A 19,910-nucleotide genomic window follows, 5' to 3' on the forward strand; every position below is an offset into this window, starting at 1 on the left:
CAGCGAAATAGGTGAGTCTGCAGGGGATTGGGGGGGGGGGTGTGTAACTATAGCACCGCAGCCCCCGGCGCCCTCACATGCACAGCGACCCCCCCCCCCCCGTGGTGGCGGGGGCTGCGGTGCTATAGTTACGCCGCTGGAGAGGCAGTGGGTATGTGAAGTGTCTGTAAGAGATTGAAGGTCGTAAGGGGGTAAATTGGGTTGAAAGGGTTCAGTGGGGGGGGGGAGGCATAACAAACAAAGAGGTTTAACATGAGAGCTGATGAAATGCAATGCTAATGGGAGAATTTAGGGAGAGTGATATGGTGTGTACATACGGTAAGATTTGGCTTTCGATGTTCCCGCTATAGGGAACATCGGAAGCCATATCGCATGCATCCTGCCGTGTGTACACACCTTAACAGAGAGGATGAGAGAGTTGGAGGGGGAAAGGAGTGAGGAGCAGAGAGAGGGGTCACAGAGAAAGAGGGGGAGAGGGAGACAGATGGAGCGAGCGTAGGGAAGAAAGAGGACGTATGGTGGGAGGAAGAGGGCGGAGAGGTAGAGAGACTGAGATTAGGAGAGACAGAAAGGGAAAGAGAGATAGGGAGGAGAAGTTGAGAGGGAGGGATAAAAGAGAAAGGGGAAAGAAAGAAGGGGATGGAGATAAGGATGGATAGAGCGGAATGAGGGAGAGATAGAGGGGTTGAGAGAGACAGAGAAAAAGGAGAGGGATGGGGGGATGAGGAAGAGGGAAAGACAAATCTCAAAATGGACAATTATTACACTTATATAATCTGCTCTTATAACACTGCCTGTATGAAATATGGCCATGAGCATTACCCCTGAGTGAGTGCACTGACCCACAGAACTGACACTCCTTTCAAATCAAAAGCACTATTTAAAAATGCACGAAATAATAAAATACTATTAAGGAGAGAGACGGGGAGTCAGGATCAGTCCCACCATTTGCGAATACCACACACTCTGAGCCTTTATCAGTCACTTACACGGGTAATATACCCCTTATGCTTCATGGCCTTTTTATCTGTGAGTTCTTCACACTCACACTGCTCACTCCGCATTTCTGCAGAACAAGGCTGTATGGCTTTTAGCCACTCTGTACATATCAACCTCAAACATAGTGGTAGATAGAGAGGAGAGATGCAGAATTAGTGATGGAGAGGAGGGAGTAAAGAGGTAAAGTTGATGCAAGTGTGCTATGGACCAGTTTGTGAGGGTGAGGGAGAGGAGGGAGGTTTTGTTAAGGGCCAGTGTGCCCAATGTCCCCTCATATACTCTATAAGAACTCCCTGCTCAACTCCAGGTCTCAGCTCTGTGCTCCTGTGAAAGGCAGACCCTGGCTCTTAGCTCATTGGTTCGTGTCTCAGCTCCAGGCTCTAAGCTCAGGCTCCTCAAGAGGCAGACCCCGACTCTGGGTCTCATCACCGGGCTCCCGCCTCTTAGCTCCTGGCTACCCTGAGAGGCATCAGACCCCTCGGCTCCTGCATGAGGCAGCAGACCCCCAGCTCCACAGACCCCAGCTCCCACGAGGCAGCAACCCTTCACTCCCATGAGAGGCAGCAGCCCCTGGCTCCCACGGACCCTGGCTCCGACGAGAGGCAGCAGCCCCCGCCTCCTGCCACAGGTCATATGTGCAGCCACCGCTTCCCCTTCCAAACGACTCCCAGTAATGCTCTGCGGGCATCCACAGCTTGCAGACTGTGCGACTGTCGGTGGGCATTGGCGACGGCACCAATGGATATTAAGGTGGTGGGTGCACTTTGCTGGGAGGCTCTTTATGATGGGGGTGGGTGGTAGTGGCACAGTGCCATTGGGGGGCCCGGGCTTTGTCTACAGGGGTGGTAGGCTTTGGGCCTCTAGCATTTTGGGGCCCTTGGGCAACTGCCCTTCAAGCCCATACGTTAAGACGGCCCTGTATGTATATATATATATATACACACACACACACACACAATAGTGAAAAGGCGCCAATAACTCCTTATTTGGAGTATAACCTGTACATTATGCATGTCCAAAGTCTTTGAACCACAAATCGAAAAATCCAGATGATTTATTGGAATCTTAGAGTATAATACAATAAACCAATGCATTTCATCTATCAAAGACTTCATCAAGGGTTTCTCTATGACAATAAATTCATTGAATTAACATTCAGAAATTTAATACAAAAAGAAAAACATTAAATAAAATTAGAAAGAAGAGAAAGCTTCAGTGGGGACAGTTACATTTATTAAAAACTGGGAAAAGAATGACGGAGGTCATAAATTTAACCAATATAAGGTACCGAAAATAGAAAATAAACCAGTGATTGTGATGTTCAATAAGCCTAATGTGAATAAAGGGCACTACTATGTGGAGTAGCATGAACCAGGTGCACTACATGCAGTGTAATGTGAATAAGATTGTGCTACTATGTGACATAACTTGACTTGGGGACAGTGGTGGAAATACCATTGGTCCAGCAGGTGCAATGCCCCAGGGCCCCTGAAGACTAAGGGGCCCTCTGCTGTGCCAGTCACCCTCTTCCTGTCACTCACTGTTTTTCCCAGTCACACTCTGCCTCCTCTGCCTCTCCCTGTCACCTGCTGCCTCTCCCTGTCACCCACTGCCATGTTGCATATTGTGAACTTGGAGTGGAGGAGGGGGGCCTAAATCAGGGCTGGACTGGCCATCTGGCCCTTCTGGCAAATGCCAGAAGGATCAAACCATACAATTTGATATTAGGCGCTGATTTAATATTCAGTACTGCTGCTGGGCCATAAGGGGGATTACTAAACCCCTTTGTGGAACAATATTGCAGAAAAGAAAAAGAGTGGACAAGCGCTGTACTGAATATATCAATATAAATTTATTAAAAAATATATATAAAAGGTATTTCACATATAACAATTGGCCATTTTCAGACACACAAGACTTACATACATATAAGACAAACACACACAGTCCCCACTATATGTGCACATTGGTTAGTGGTATATTAGTTTGTAATCCAAGGAGGGCTAAAGACAGCTTACTATCACTTGTAGATTTCTCCGACCAGGTAATTTTCAGGTCTTATCCAAGATGTTCAAGTGGATTGCAGCTTGCCAGTGTCCCCCTGGTGTTTTCTCAACGCGTTTCTCCGCCTGGACAATCTATCAGCGGCTTCCTCTACCTCCTGAGGAAGCCGCTGATAGATTGTCCAGGCGGAGAAACGCGTTGAGGAGACACCAGGGGGACACTGGCAAGCTGCAATCCACTTGAACATCTTGGATAAGACCTGAAAATTACCTGGTCGGAGAAATCTACAAGTGATAGTAAGCTGTCTTTAGCCCTCCTTGGATTACAAACTAATATACCACTAACCAATGTGCACATATAGTGAAGACTGTGTCGCTATACAAAAACTAATCCAACTAACCGATTAATCGGGTAATAGAAGAAACTTGACTGCGTGAAATTATATAACCAGTTCACCATCAAGGGGTGTGTTTGTCTTATATGTATGTAAGTCTTGTGTGTCTGAAAATGGCCAATTGTTATATGTGAAATACCTTTTATATATATTTTTTAATAAATTTATATTGATATATTCAGTACAGCGCTTGTCCACTCTTTTTCTTTTCTGCAATAAAATGCCAGAAGGGCCAATGGCCAGGTGGGCCGAATTTAATCTGTGCTGTGTGAGCTGCCTGCAGAAACATGGCCGATGGCCTCCTGCACTGAGGACATTTCTAGTGCAGGAGGCCGCTACAGAGAGAGTGGGGTTGTGGGCCGGTTGTAGGTGTGGGTTCCACCTAACTTCCAGTCTGTGTGTTCCAGCACTTCCCGCTAGTGCTGCAGCCCGCCTCGGTGTGTAGCGTCAAGAACAGGTAAGAGAAACTGTACAGGCGGAGGAGCCTGTGGGGTCCTGTGATTATACAGGCGGAGCAGCCTGTGGGGTCCCATTAATTATACAGGGGGGAGCAGCCTGTGGGGTCCTGGTATACAGGGGGCACAGCCTGTCGTTCCAATTATTATTATACAGGGGAAGCAGCCTGTGGGGTACTGTTATACAAGGGGAGCAGCCTGTGGGGACCTGTTATTATTATACAGGGGGGAAGCCTATGGGGGTCCTGTTATATATATTATTATACAGGGGGAGCAACCTGTTGTGTGCTGTTATTATACAGGGAATAAGCCTGTAGGGTCCAGTTATTATAACACAGGGGGAGCAGGCTGTTGTGTCCTGTTATTATACAGTAGGAGCAGCCTGTGGGGTCCAGTAAAAAAGTTGGTACTCTTTACTTAGAAGGGCGCCCACGATTTTGATCGTGGGCATCGTTAGTAAAAAATCTCGGGCATTGAATGCACTAAAAAATCGGGTGCGATCAACCGACGAGATGCCCGAGATTTCCCATAGGGAACAATGTTAAATGTCTCAATTGACCCAATTTTCCTGTTCAATGCCTCAATTGACCCGATTTTTCCATAGGAAACAATGTTAAATGGGCCACAGAGGCCAAATAGGCACCCTGAAGTGTATAATGGCCACCCGAATTGTTAACGCCACCCCACGATCAACGTCAACCCGATGCGTGGCGAGCGCAGCGAGCCCGCGAGGGGCGGCGGTACGCGTCCTATGACCTTTTCATACCCCCACTATCCACGTCGGCGTGGAGTTGAGAATAGAAAGTGTGGCGAGCGCAGCGAGCCACCGAGCCCGAAGCGTGGCGAGGGTACGCGGACAGCTGTGAAGCCCGCGAGGGGACGCGGATACCTGTGAAGGTATCCGCGTCCCCTCGCGGGGCTCGCTGCGCTCGCCACGCTTCGGGCTCGGTGGCTCGCTGCGCTCGCCACACTTTCTATTCTCAACTCCACGCCGACGTGGATAGTGGGGGTATGAAAAGGTCGTAGGACGCGTACCGCCGCCCCTCGCGGGCTCGCTGCGCTCGCCACGCATCGGGTTGACGTTGATCGTGGGGTGGCGTTAACAATTCGGGTGGCCATTATACACTTCAGGGTGCCTATTTGGCCTCTGTGGCCCATTTAACATTGTTTCCTATGGAAAAATTGGGTCAATTGAGGCATTGAACAGGAAAATCGGGTCAATTGAGACATTTAACATTGTTCCCTATGGGAAATCTCGGGCATCTCGTCTGTCGCATCGCACCTGATTTTTTAGTGCATTCAATGCCCGAGATGGCCGAGATGGGCGCCCTTCTAAGTAAAGAGTACCAAAAAGTTAAATTCTATAGAGTGCCTGTGGTCCTAAAGTGTTATTCAGGAGGACCCTGACATTATTAAGCATATATCCATTGAACCAGGAATTATTAGTCAGGCATTCCCAACCACGGTCCTCAAGGCACACCAACAATGCAGGTTTTAGTGATATCCAGGCTTCTGCACAGATGGTTTAATCAGAATCCCTCAGATACTAATTAAGTCACCTGTGCTCAAGCCTGGATATCTTCAAAACCTGCACTGTTTGGTGTACCTTGAAGACCGTGGTTGGGAATGCCTGCTCTATTATAATCTGTGGCCAGCCCCAGAAAATAAAGAATCCTTCTGAATAGCAATCACTGCAATATAGAATATTTATTTGCCCAGTTGTGCCATAAGTAAGCTGCTTGGACAGGGGACCCATCCTCACAATCACTGAGAAGTAGTGTGATTGCATTCCAATCACATTACTTCATGCCTTGCGCCCCCTCCTGCGCTGTTGCACATGCACTGTTGGATATCAGGGAGGGGGCTCCCCCCGGGCTCATCATATAATCTTACGCCTCTGATAAGAGGGCATATTTATTTTGTTAATGCTATTAAAGATTTATGCCTAGTTGGCAAAAACACACTGTGTTTTTTTCCATGTGAAAGAAAGTAGTATCTGGAATTTTCATGGGGGTGTAATTGACAAACTAACCACAATACAGCTGTGAATGATGAGTCCAAGAGATTTTGTGTATGTTGGACACAGCTTGGAAACTTTTCTACTACAGGCAAAGGCTAAAATAACCCTGCAATCTGAAAAGGAAACGTAGACATTTGGAATACATTATATGTCCCTGCCAACATTTCAAAATAGGCACAACAAATCAAATGTAAAAATCGCAAATTTTGTGGTGATCAATTTATCTGCTTTAGTAATATGAATCTTCTGGTTACATTATCTTGTTTTTCTACAATGATCTTTTTAGGTACTAAGCAGTGAAGGCCCCATGCACTAGTCCAATTTATCCTAAGGATTCCGCTTAAGCTCCCCTTAAGCAGCCCGGGAGGGCTCAGTGATGATTTGTCACTTGATGTACCATTTTTACATGAGATAAATCACATGCGATTTATCACATATTGTATACTCACATGGAGATACAGGGGGAGGGGGTGTCAGGAGAGTTAAAAACAAAACTTTCAAAATAATAGGTGGCTGCTGATTGGCTGAGAGAGCCTTATAGATTGGTTGTCCAGCACCAAACAAAAGCAAATTGTGTTCCTCACCACCACATATCTGACCCTAAGGATGTCATGTAAACACAATTTACTCAATTTAATATTTTTTTGCCGAATATCTCAATAATACCGTGTTCTCACTGCGAGTGAGAAATACACAGCTGTCGCGCTGGACCCCCTTTCTCATTGCAAGGCAAATTCCCGGGTGAAGAAGTTCTACCCGGGAATTTGCCTTTTATCACGGGTTTTTCGGCAGTGTGAACGGGTCGACCCGTGTCTGCATACCCGGATCTCAGACACGGGTAAAAAGAAGGGTTTTACCCGTGTCTGAGATCCGGGTATGCGACCCATCCACACTGCCAAAAATCCCGTGTTAAAAGGAAAATTCCCGGGTCTACATGCTAGACCCGGGAATTTGGCTGCAGTGAGAACGGGGTATTAGAAACTTTTGGCCTAGGGGTGTCATGAAAAAAAAATACTGATACTCTAGGGCGCCGTGATTCAAAAAAGTTTGGGAACCACTGCTCTACAGGTGTATTACACAGGGCTTAAAGTGAGGGGGGATGGGGTGGAACTGAGTTCCACCACCTCAAATGGTGAGGTGGAACATTTTAACCTCCACATTGGCTCTGCACAGTAATTCTCAGCAAACCATTCTAGTTTGCAGGGGGATGCCAAATACCCTACCACTGGCCCTGTCTCTGCCTAATGGGGGGAAGAGAGGGGATGTAATTAGGTGGTATAGAGAAATGAGTTCCCCCATCTCTGCATTACCACTTTACAGGTCCGGTGCTAGGGTGTCCAGCGCCCTCCTGCAAACCATAAATTTTGCGCCCTTTCACATTGCTATTGCAACAAGCTGCAGCTCAATTGTGGGAGCGTATGCAACATGCGATCCTATGGAGGATCTCGGGTGCATGTACATGTATGCATACACCATCTCAGTGCTGTGTCCGCAAAATGTTGCAGGCACTAAAGGTGCCCATACACGCTGCGAGAATCGCATACGGTATGGGATAGATTGCATCGCACGGCATGCATGCAATGTGTGTGCAATGCGATCCAAAAGCAGTACAATACTTTTTGTACTGTGCGATGCCCGCAGTAGCGCACATTGCATCGAACACTGCTATTGCAGCGTGTATGGCCACCTTTAGGCACATAACCCAGCCCATTATTTTAAAAGTGTGTAAATTAATATAAAACAACAACTACAATTGTTAAAAAATTGGTTATAAACATGTATAATAAAAGACTCCATGTTCCTTTGCTGTTTAACTCTTGTGCTTCTATCTGCATAGGCAGGACGCTGAGGAGGAAGCCATTACATCCCACTCGTGACTGAGGGGGAAAGGAGGGCAGAGAAGGAGGAGATGGAAGAAGAGGGGAGGAGATAGAGGGGGCGGAGTGTTGAGGACTGGCAATGGCACTGGCACAGCACACTGAGAAGAGGGAAGGAAGGGCGGCGCTGCTGCCTGTTCGTCATTTGATTGACAGCTGACAGGCGCAGGAAGCAATGGGTAGGGGGCGGATCCGGACATGACATGTCATCCAGGCATTCACAGACAGCGCTACATGCCTCAGCGCAAGTGTCTGTGAGGAAGAGGGGGCAGATCACAGGAGGAGGACAGTGTGTGCGCGGTGCAGGGAGCTGCTCAGCCTCTCCATACTGCCGTCCGCTGTCAGACAGGCTGCAGGCGGCGCGCAGGAGGCAGTGACAGGGAGAGCTGAGGCAGCTCTAGCAGAGCAGGGAGGGAGACAGCGCCTTTTCAGCATGGCGCCTCCCTGCTTTGCAGGAACTGCTGATTGGGTAGCGCCGGCCCTGCCACTTTATGCCCTGGTATTACAGCTAATGTTTGCTAAACTATGCATGCTAACAGCAAGTAAAAAACATGGAGCATTCCCCTTACAGTTTAAAGCAATATACTGATTCCAGGATTGAATGAGATTGAACTTTGTGGTTTATCTACTGTGCTGGGTTCTGTATATTTTTTCATCATTCTTTATGTCCACCTTCATAAAGTAGACATGCAGAATTTCAACACCGGTGAGATGTTGACATGGTGACAACAACACAGTTCTGACAAGCAGTTTCTGGACTAAAGCTGTGTACACATGGGGACGATAGGGGCTGATATCGCAGGCGACCATATTGCCAGTCATGGGAGTTTGCCCCGGCGGTGCGCGCTCCCGTTTTCAGCCCCATTCTAATCGCTGGTCGCAGGAGCTTGTTCCTGCGACCAGCTGATTACCTCTGCGGCACCGCCGGCAGAGGTTCCCTTTCATCAGTGACCATCTCTGGTCGCTGATGAAAAGGAGAAACTGAGCAATATATGGCTCAGCCATATATTGCTAGCAATATATGGCTGAGCCATATATCTCCCCCGAAAGGGGCTTAATGCTACAATTAACACTAAATTCAACATTTTCCTCATGTCGGCATTTTGAAGATGTCAGCATATTTAATTATGTTGAAATAATAACATTCAACATTCCGGTGTTGACATTATGTACTCTTCACCAACAGTCAAGCCATATTGTTGATACCCCCATAGCTTGCTGGAATGTGTTCTTTCCTTTAAGACAATCTTATCCAGTGTATGTGATTCCTTCTCACACTAGATAACGGCTAGTTACCAACCCAAACGGCGGCTTTCTGTCAATCAATTTGTGATCAGCTTGAGAATAGAGTAATCGACAATTTTCTTTGCTGTTTTACTTTCCTTACACATGCACATTCGTACGATAATCAGTCGCCAAGCGAATTCACATAGCAGCGATCAGATCTGGATAAATCCTTTATTTGTGTCATGTTTAAATGAGAATACTGAATATATCTGTTTTGTATGAATAGCTATAAAAGCTGTAGGCTTTGAGGGATATTTCTGTACCTTTTTCCCACAGACTGAATGGATATTCACTTTCCTCAACACTGCACAACATAGCTGTGTTTTTACTAAGTAGGTTGGAGCACAGTCTGTAGCAGGCGAATGAAAAGATATTACATAATAAAAAAGGTTTTATGGAGATGTCCACAAACACACACTTTTTTTATATTACAAGTATAAGGATACTCCTATTCATTAAAGTCTGCCGGGTAATGGAGACTCCTTCTTACTGCACATTTGTCATGGACAGTGGCAATAAACAGAACAAAATGCTTTACATGAGAATTGTTCCATCATGATGCACCGCTGATGGGTTATATATTAAAAATGTGCTGAGGGCTTTAGATTTGAAAGAGGGGTGTCCAAACACGAAATTAAGTAAAGCCATCGGTTGATAAATCATTGATTATCATCATCACTTGTACTGTTTATGGTTAACCTCAATAGTGTGAAGCCATATGCAACGGTACAGTCATTGGGTTCATCCAACAATGGTCACGTCTGATTTTCTTTTAATTGGGCTGCGAGTCAATCAGAGCCTGGGGGCGGAACTTCACAGGTACCTCACAGGACGGGGCTAGGATCTGTATCCAAACACCTTGGAGCAGTCTTGGGTGATTGTCCAAACCCATCATTCAAAAGATATAACAAACTATGGTGCACTGCACAAGGAGGGGGGGGGGGGTTGTGTTCATCAGATGGGTGACCGGGCACGGAGGCAGAACTCTGGGAGGCAATGGAGTCATCTGCCGCATCTGCCGCAATCTATGGCAACTGGGACGAACTTACGCCACTGGCCGGGCAGGTGCGATCACTCTTTAGTGCAGAAGAGATAGAGAGTACTGGCGGCTAGTGCAGATACCTCTTTCCACAGCCCAGCACAGGTATAGGTCACTAGGATTGGGTCGACACTATTTAGGTCAACATGCATTGGGAAAGTTGATAGGACTTAGGTCAACACCTGAAATAGGTTGAAATGGCTAAGGTCGACATGGATGGAATGCCGACACAGGGATGAGGTTGGCAATGGGAAGGTCAACAGTCAAAAGGTTGACATGAGTTTTTCAAGTGTACCGCGTCCCATCACATGGCTCGCTGCACTTACCATGCTTCGGGCATGGTACCTTGCTGGGCTTGGCATACTATTTTATTCTCCCACCATGCTGTAGTGGATGGTAGGGCGTGAAATACCACATGCCAACACATGTCGGCTAAAAAAAACTGTCAAAAACTCATGTCGACCTTTTGACTGTCAACCTTCCCATTGTCGACCTAATGCTTGTGTCGATCTTCCAACCCTGTTTAACTTAGCCACGTCGACCTATTTAAGGTGTTGACCTAAGCTGCCGACCTTCAGTTGTCTGCCCAATGCATGTCGACCTAAACAAACTGCCATCCAATCGGTAATAACTTATTAATTGATAATAGCAAAGCAACTTGTAGTAGGATTAGGTACATACTATAGGTGTCACTTTATAAGTAGCTGATGTGTTTTCCTCTATGCGTCTTTATGAAATGACAACAACAAGCCTCAGGATGTGCAAAGAATGATTTGCCCACTGTCAGGATCCGCAGGCGCTGAAATACCGTGTGGTGCATTCTTGGACACAGAATCGGTTGCACCACTGATACTTGTATCAGGCCCATGTGTAGTTTATCTGTCTTAAGGTGCGTACACACGGGGGCGATTTTGTACAATATCGTGGGCAATATGGTCGCTGAGCGACCATATTGCCCGCAATGGGAGTGTGCACCGGCGATATATCGCCGGGTGTGCGCTCCCGTTTTTGCCCCTGTGGTGATCGCTGGTCGCAGGAACATGCTCCTGCGACCAGCTGATTACCACTGCCGGGCTCCCCCCGGCAGTTTCTTTTTCATCAGCGACCATCTCTGGTCGCTGATGAACAGGAGAAACTGAGCAATATATCTCCCCCGTGTGTACACAGCATTAGTATCTCAACACTGTCACTGTAGGTAACCGCTTTTAGTGATATCCTTGCAAAACAGGTGCGACACTCCCATCAAATGCTCTTTTGTAGCCACTACCATTACCTTTTGAAATTTAGAACAAATTAAGAGCGTGCGCTGTACCAGATTCTTTCTCAGATTTATTTATTCAAATCTCTATTAAAAAAGCTATACAGAAACCAAGTGCCCAGTGTGGGGCCGGGCTTATTGAAAGCCGGAGAACTACATGTACATTAATGACCTACTCCTGCATTGCTGAGATTGAGTGAGAGTACCTACATACACAGACTCTATTGTGAGTACAAGTCGTCCCCCCCCCCCAATACCACTGGATTGATACAATATTGCACAAAGTCCTGTCGGCACAAGTCAGCTAAAGAAAAGGAAAAATACACGTCGACCTTTTGACTAACGACCTTTCCATTGTTGACCTAATGTATGTCAACCTTTGTAGTGTCGACCTAGCGACGGTGTCCCTGTTAAACACTAAAACAGCTTCCAGTGTCTACTGTGTGTATGGGCCAGATGCACTAAGCTTAAAAAGGGATACAATGGAGAGTGACAAACAGCCAGCCAATCAGCTCCTACCTGCCATGTCATATGCTGTGTTTGAAAATATCAGGCAGGAGCTGATTGGTTGGTTGTTTATCACTCTCTATTTTATCACTTTTGAAGCTTAGTGCATCTGGCCCTATGTCTCAAAGTTTTTTTGGTACTTCCTCATCTTTGCGGCCACCGCTTACGCTACGTAACTTACGTAGCCTCATTGTCCCCTCATGGGCTCGCTTCGCTCGCCACGCTTTGGGCTCGGTGGCTCACTACGCTTAGCTCACCACAAATTTACTAACGGTAATAGATGGTGGTGTGGACACAGGAGGGTGGCGTTGACCCAGATAAGTAGCGGCTGGCGTAAGCGGTAGCAGCAAAGATGCGGAAGAACCAATTTTTAAAATATTATTTTTGTTATTATTTGTAACTATAGAAATAACTGCTGTTGCAACAATATTGCTAAACAGATAAGACTAGGCTAAAAAATAAATAAAAATCGGATTTTTTTCCCCCAGAAATCCGCCCATATGGCTGTCACAAAATCCTTTGCTCCAAAACTACATTTACCATGATGCACCTGTATGGAAGAGCCAGGCCTTGTGAGTGACGCCCTATTCATTACCCTACTATGTAATATAAACTGACAGTTGTCGGCCATCTTTGATGCTGGAAAGCTTATGGCCCTTCCACGTTTATATATATATATATATATATACTGTATTACTACAACCACCCTACTTTAATGCTTCTTCGTGTGAGTCGCATGTGAGACTTCGTGTGAGTCACAAAAGGAACCTCTCTCTATATATAACGAAATTAGAAACAGCTTTTCGAAGGTTCGCTCGTGCCCTAAGTAAATATGGCCGCTGCATAGTACTGACTTGAAAAGTGCCTTTTGCCATCTTCTTGGTACTGGCTGCAGCGACAGCCCCATCTATGGGCTCGGCGGATAGAAACGGTACCCTAGCTGGAAATCACACACACTCATATACAGACAGAGAGGATCAGAGAGGAGGGAGGCTGCTGAAGGGTAAGAACAATGATGCTTTAATAACATGCAATTCCTGTGGATACTAATTGACTGAAATAAATGCAAATGTCAGCGACACTATGCAGTCTGTGTAATCTCTGCATTGTGTACAGGCATGGATCAGCAGTTTTACGCAGGGTCCAGATGGCTGACCGTGGTGCTGCAAGATAATAATTATGGCAATAATCCTTGTGTGTCTAGAAACAGGAGTGGTCAATAAATCAGATTTATTGTATATGAGTGAGGATTGTCACAGCACTGATGCTTGTAATAGACCAGTGATGTGCTGGTGCATGATGAGAACTGGGTGTGTGTGTTGTGCTCATCTTACGCTGCAATAAATGAGTAGTCTACTTTGGTATTTATAATTTAGTTTTCCTTGCATGTCATAGGTTGTTCTATTTAATATACCACCTAAGGTGAGAAAATATTAATTGATTTGCGATTTAAACATTCTCCCCTTGCTTTGAAAGTCTAGCACATTACCAGCATGCCAAAGTGAACAGGTGATGTATTGGGTGTACTTCATAATGGGTGTATATTGCTCATGGTGCTACAGTAAGCAGCAACATGATTATTGTGTGGTATATGTCCTTCCCTGTAACCATTTGCCTCAATGTATTCAGTACAAACATATTAGCAGTGCAGTGATTTCTGGAGGAATAATTCATTTTTCTGCTCTTGTATAATATTTGTGAATCCTATTTGTTTTTACTTTTGGAATCTTGTATTAAGATGTGTCAGCATACTCCTCACTGCTTTACAGAAAAGTAGTTTTTGATTATGGAATCTGTAAAACTGTGCCATGGAATTTAGGACATTTTGCGATTTCTGAGCTGTTCATCCGATTCTGACGGATCGATATGATAAATCGAATAAGAAAGTGTCAAATCACACCTCCGATTCCAATCCGATGCCCGAGGCCTGCACTATAGTTGTGTAAGATCCCACAATCCTTGCTGGGTTTGCATACGATACATCGTATGCAAAAGGACTGCATATTATGTATTGTATGCGATCCTGCCATCTGGGAATCTGCCAGGGTGGTCCATTCAGAGAAGTCGCATAGTGTATTGGGGACTTTATAGGTCATATACCACACTTTAGGCACCTGCAGTTTTCGTGCTTTATGTGAAAATGGGGCAGATGTATTAAGCCTTAACAAGAGATAAATACAAGGGTGATAAGGAGAGATAAATGTCCAGCCAATCAGCTCCTTACTGACTTTTTTCAAACACAGGCTGTAACATGTCAGTTAGCAGGTGATTGGCTGGACGTTTATCTCTCCTTATCACACTTGCATTTATCTCTTATTAATGCTTAATACATCTGCCCCATTATATGTGTCATTTTACATCTGATCCACTTCATAATAGACAAGCTAAAGACCTTCATGCTACATGGTAATAGAAATGCAGAGATGTCAGATACATTGCAAATGTATGGTAAGCCGCAGGGCCGGCGATAGGGGGATGCTGTGGGTACAGCTGTCCCGGGCCCAGGCAGCTCATTTTGCTCACCGCAACCCCCCAGACTGCCTCCGCTGTGCTGCGCTCAGTGCGCTGAACAAAGCAGGTCCCAGAGCACAGGCTTATTCAACCCAGGACACCAGCGGCCAATTAAAATGCAGCACCGCTTTTGAGCCAATCAGAGTTCACGCACTGACAGCCAATCAGAGCGGTTGCTGGTACGTGAGCTCTGATTGGCTCACCAGCCAGTGCTGCATTTTAATTGGCCACCGGCATCCCAAGTTGAAAAGAAGCCTGCACTCCGGGACCTCCAGGCTGCAGCTCAGCGGAAGGGGAGCAGGAGCCGGGTTATGGTAAGTCAGGTAAGGAGGGGAGGCCCCCTACTGGAAATGAGTCCTGGGCTACGAAATTCCTGATGGCAGCCCTGGTAAGCCGCAAGCCACAGCAAGGTGTCTCTGCTCAGGTGGTCCAACACTTCATGATAATAGCACCTACTTTGGGTCATGTGGAGGCACTAGGATACGGTCGGTTGGTCGACCTAATGATGTTCGACAGTCAAAATGTCGACACCGTTGGGTCAACATACTGCAAGGTCGACACATGTGTTAGGTCGACAGTCAAAAGGTCAACATTGGGTTTTTCACTGTTTTTTTGAGCCGACGTGCTGACAGGCGGTATTTCATGCCCTACCTACTAGGGTGTGGTGGGAGAATAAAATAGTGTGGCAAATGCAGCAAAGCACCGAGCCCGAAGCATGGCAAGCACAGCGAGCCCTACGAGGAGACGCCGTGCATGTAAAACAGTGTCCATGTCGACTGTGTCGACATTCGGTAAAAAAACAGTGAAAAACTCCATGTCGACCTTTTGACTGTCGATCTAACCCATGTCAACCTAACACATGTGTCGACCTAGACACCCGTTGAACTTGTCTCATGTCAACCTAGACACCTGTGGACCTTGTGCCATGTCGACCTAGACACCTGTGGACCTTGCAGTATGTCGACCCAACAGTGTCGACCTAATGACTGTTGACCATCATTAGGTCGACCCAATGATCCCAACCCGAGGCACCCATGATCTCCCAATATTGGCACTATATGTATCAGCATACCCTCCAACTAAAGCCATCTCTTCTAAAATGTTACATAAAGATTTACCATTCTGTTAATTCTCTATTCACTACAAAAAAGCAGTGCCAGGAACCATCTCTATCGTCAGTATTATAGTTCTGTTTATTCTTATCACATTTTTATTTTTATTTTGAATATTACAGCCAGGGCCGGATTATAATGGGGGCACAGGGGGTCAGTACCCCTGGGCCCCCTCTATTTAGGGGCCCCCTGTGATTGACAAGTGTGCAATGCATTACTGGGAGTTGATTAAGTCCCATAACACTTTGCACAAGAGATCAGAGGGTGAGAGGCTTGTGCTGAGCTCATCATATGCTTCTCAGGCCCATGAAGGATAGCAGCAGCAGCTGCCTTGTCATGGGAGGGTTTTTAATCAGAGGCAGCGCTGAGGATATATATATATATATAAATATATGTGTGTGTTTATATTTAACCCCCCCCCCCCCCCCCAGTTGACCATTAACCAAGTTTATACTGCTTTTACTCTGTGTTTTGACAGTGTAATATTGTCCCGGGCCCCGGGAGGGCTTAATCCGGCTCTGATTACAGCCACTAGCTTTAGCCATGAATTTAAATAATGGCAACAATGGGGATAACATATTGTAAAACAGATCATGAAACAAAACATTACTTGAACAAACAACATTAGAACACAACAAACACAATTAGAAATGACAGGTGTATTTTAATAATACAGTTTATTGGCAATCCAAACACCAACAGTTGAAATTTCTAAAGCAGTAGACAGCTTTGCATGCATACACAGGATATGATTTTGGCTATGGACAATTTTGACGGCAATTTCCCTTGAACTATATAATCTTGACTTTATTTCCTTGAGATTTTCACTATACTTACTTGCGATTTTGACTATGGCCTATTTTGACTATACTGGAACCATGCGCTGTATACAATATAGTCAAAATTGGCTTTCCTGCACAGTCTATTTTTTCTTGCGATGCCGATCCAATGATGGCATGCATCGGAATCGCAAGCTGTATACACACTGTGATTTGTGCTAACTTTTCTTTCCGATTTTGACTATAGAGTCAAAATCAGAAGCTCAACTTGCACCGTGTGTATTCACCGAGGCCTGCCCCATAGAGCACCCTGGGACTGCTATGTGTGTTTGAGGCAATGGCCTTGCAGCACCTACTACTAGCCACTGTGAGAGGAGACATTTCTCCCAATTTCCTGCAGGACAGTTCCCTGCTGAAGTCAAAGCAGCTGGGACATATGCTTATGGTCACTAAGCTCAATTCACAATAATCAAGATGAAACTACTGCAGGGAGACATCAGAGATTTCCCATATATATTCCCATCATATACATAATATACATAATATATAAAATGTTGTATTTGATGCTGCGTATATTTTTCATTTCTGCTCTGAAAATACTTCAGATTGGTGTTATCACTGGACTCTCCTGGGACTTTATTTCCATTGTCACCTTAGCATGAAACTCTAATGTAGCAATTTTTAGAGCCTGCAAAAGCTCCAACTCTGTAACAAGAAACATGCTACTTATGTTTCTAGGATCTCAGTCTTTCAGTGTTGCTGATTTACATTGTAATTTAGGATGCTGGAGGCATGGCTTCATTACATGATAGGGCCATAATTGATGACCCAGGGCATACATTTACTTCATTAAAGATGCGCTGCCACTATCCCACTTTTCCCGAAAAGCACACCTCTATTTTTACGATCTTCAGCGGCACTCGCTGGTGGGGCACATTTGTCAACTGACGTGAGGCACCCTCAAATTGGGACTGTTGGAAATTAAGTATTGTACACTTCATAAATGCCCTTTGGGTATTTCTGCACCAAAGGAATCCCCCAGTGTTATCACTTAAATATGCTGATGTCAGAATGACCTTTCTGCACAACTCCTTTGTAGATACGTAACTGCTGGGATGTGCTAATGGCGATTTGAAAGTCATCCCTTATGCACAAGTGATGCTTTTATGTACTAATGCCATTGGCTTTTGTTGTCTGTTTAGGAAAAATCAATATAAGTACATTATCCATACCATACATGGAAGCATGTCTGTTTTACAAGTTGTGCTTGGCATTGCAGTGTTCTCCATCACGTTGTACAGTGTTGAGGATGTATTGTTATTTTCAATTTCCTGGAACTGCTTGACAGGCATCTGAGAAACTATATTAGTTCATTTATATTTTATTGACACAGCCATATTATAGCATTGTTCTGGCTTTACATTCATACATGACAGTACCTGAAGTGCATGCTATAATTGTATAAGATTATATATACCATACTCAATGAGCTTCAAGTTCAATTAATTGTGTGATAGACTAATGTCAACTGCACTGATCCACTCTCTCTTTACTGCTGTAATGTACTGTATGCATGTCACTAATACCCCTTTCACATCACAAGTAATAACCGGGTACAAGCCGGTTTGACCCGATAAATTAGTGCGATGTGAAAGGGGTTACCGTGTCCCGAAAATGGGTAACAACACGGCAATAAGAACCATTAAGAAAGCAGAGTTCTTACCGGTTCGTTGCCGCGTTGCTTGGCGGTGTGAACGGGTTAAATGGGTCGAGCAACCCGTTTCCCATTCACACTATGGAGGAGGTAGCGATTGGAGCAGCGCCAGCTCTAAGCGCTGCCTCCACCCCCAATAACGCACCGACTCTCCGCCGTGCCCCGGATGACGTCAGCAATCCGGCAATAATGTCGGTTCGCTGTGGGGATGTGAAACTGAATTGTTTCAAAGTCCCAGTGTGAAGTGAAAGCAGCATAAATAGCTCTCTACACTATATTCTCCCATTAGAGATAGGGAAAAGGGTTTCCGTTACAATATGGTGCACAGGCAGCATGGCTGACATGGACCCTCGCAGCACTGATTTCTTAGGTTCAGTTCTTCTTTTGGTTTCATGGGTATCCTCTGGGTTTTCCAGTTTCCTTCCACAATCCAAAAGCATACTGGCATGTTAATTGGCTTTTGTTAAAATGATCCCTAATAGTGTATAAGCTCCACAGGGGCAGGGATAGCCAAGTGGTCTCAAGGAGTCAATGTTTTCTGAATCATTGTCAATGCTGCAAATGTGTACACAGCAGTGGGCAGTTGCAAAGGCTCCAGTGGGCTTCTCTGACACATTACTTGGCAGGAAAGAATTCTGCATTCTTCCTTTATACAATTAAAGAAGTAACAATTCCCCTTTAAGCCATTACATATTTTATATAGTTATGTAACTGTGGAATAATTAGTGTACTATTTAAAATAATACCTCATTTTTTTAATTAAAAATGTAATTGGAAGTGAGATCATTGTATGACCTTACCTGATTATCCTGAATGACTTCAAAGAACTCCAACTCTTTTGCAAATGAAGAGATTGCATGAGGTGGCATCTGTAACAAGGTCATTGCTAGCAAAAATGATTCATAACAGGGTCAAGGAGTCAGCTGTAAACTACTGGGAACAATTACATGATTGATGTATGTGGAATGTGAAAGAGAACAGTAGGAGCAGGGCTACGTACCTGAGATTTAATACGAGGATTTGTACTGTTACTTTGATTTTGTCTAATTACAAAAGATAGGATAATTGACTTAATTGGAAGACCAAAAATAAATGGTTTAGTCCAAAAGCATTTGCCATGTAAAGTTATTACCAGGGTCGCCAAGAGCTGAACGGGGGCCTGTGCACTGGAGGTGCGAGCAAGGGCGTAACTACCATAGGTGCAAGGGAAGCAGCTGCTATGGGGCCCAGAGCTGAAGGTGGCCCATCTTTACTGTCTAAGTAATATGTTTTACATACATTTATCACCATCAGTTGCTATGGAGCCTACGAATATCTAGTTACACCCCTGGGTGTGAGTAAATATAGGAGCCGTGCCCCACCTCGCCCCACACACACACACACACACACACACACAAATGAAAACATACTGTGCACATCGCCATGCTCTGGACTATATATCTTTGTCCACAGCACTCCAATTAGCCCAGGCCTGGTTAATTAGTAATTCCCTTTCGGTTTGTGAACATGTGAGACTCTGTAGTTCTCTCCTTTTCTATAATACTCCATATAATCATCTATAATAATGATTATGTTTATCATGAAAGTACACTGCCTATGTCTGATGGCAATAAGTTTGTTGTTTTATTAAGACATATTTTCGCGTTGTTTGGTCTTAAATGATAAAGGGCCACAGCATATGATGTGACATTTTACTCATATCCTAGCATGTTATATAGAAGTATTGTCTTCAGCCCTCCCAACAGTAACATGATTGTTTTGACTGGACCAGTAAGCACAAAGATCTTGTTGAAGAAGTCACAGGCTTTACACAGACCCCAAACAAATCATCTCATGTACAACATGTGCAGTGTTCATTTCCAGTTTACAGATCATAGGCAGTCTGCGGTCACGTATTCACCAATCACAATGCAGGAACCATTGCAACATACAGTTAGCATAACATCTAAATATA

General features: G+C 45.1%; 1 protein-coding gene across 1 annotated transcript in view; it reads left to right on the plus strand.

Moving 5' to 3' along the window:
* Positions 1-12,715: 12,715 nt before the first annotated feature.
* LOC146075056 (tropomodulin-2-like) overlaps positions 12,716-19,910 on the plus strand; it is a 62,776-nt gene continuing 55,581 nt past the window's right edge. The window contains exon 1 of the mRNA XM_083183904.1: positions 12,716-12,843. The gene's annotated coding sequence lies outside the window, so the exon portion shown is untranslated. The remainder of the gene's footprint in view (positions 12,844-19,910) is intronic.

This window comes from Crinia signifera, chromosome 4 (assembly GCF_055691185.1).
Source record: "Crinia signifera chromosome 4, ASM5569118v1, whole genome shotgun sequence".
NCBI lineage: Eukaryota > Metazoa > Chordata > Amphibia > Anura > Myobatrachidae > Crinia > Crinia signifera.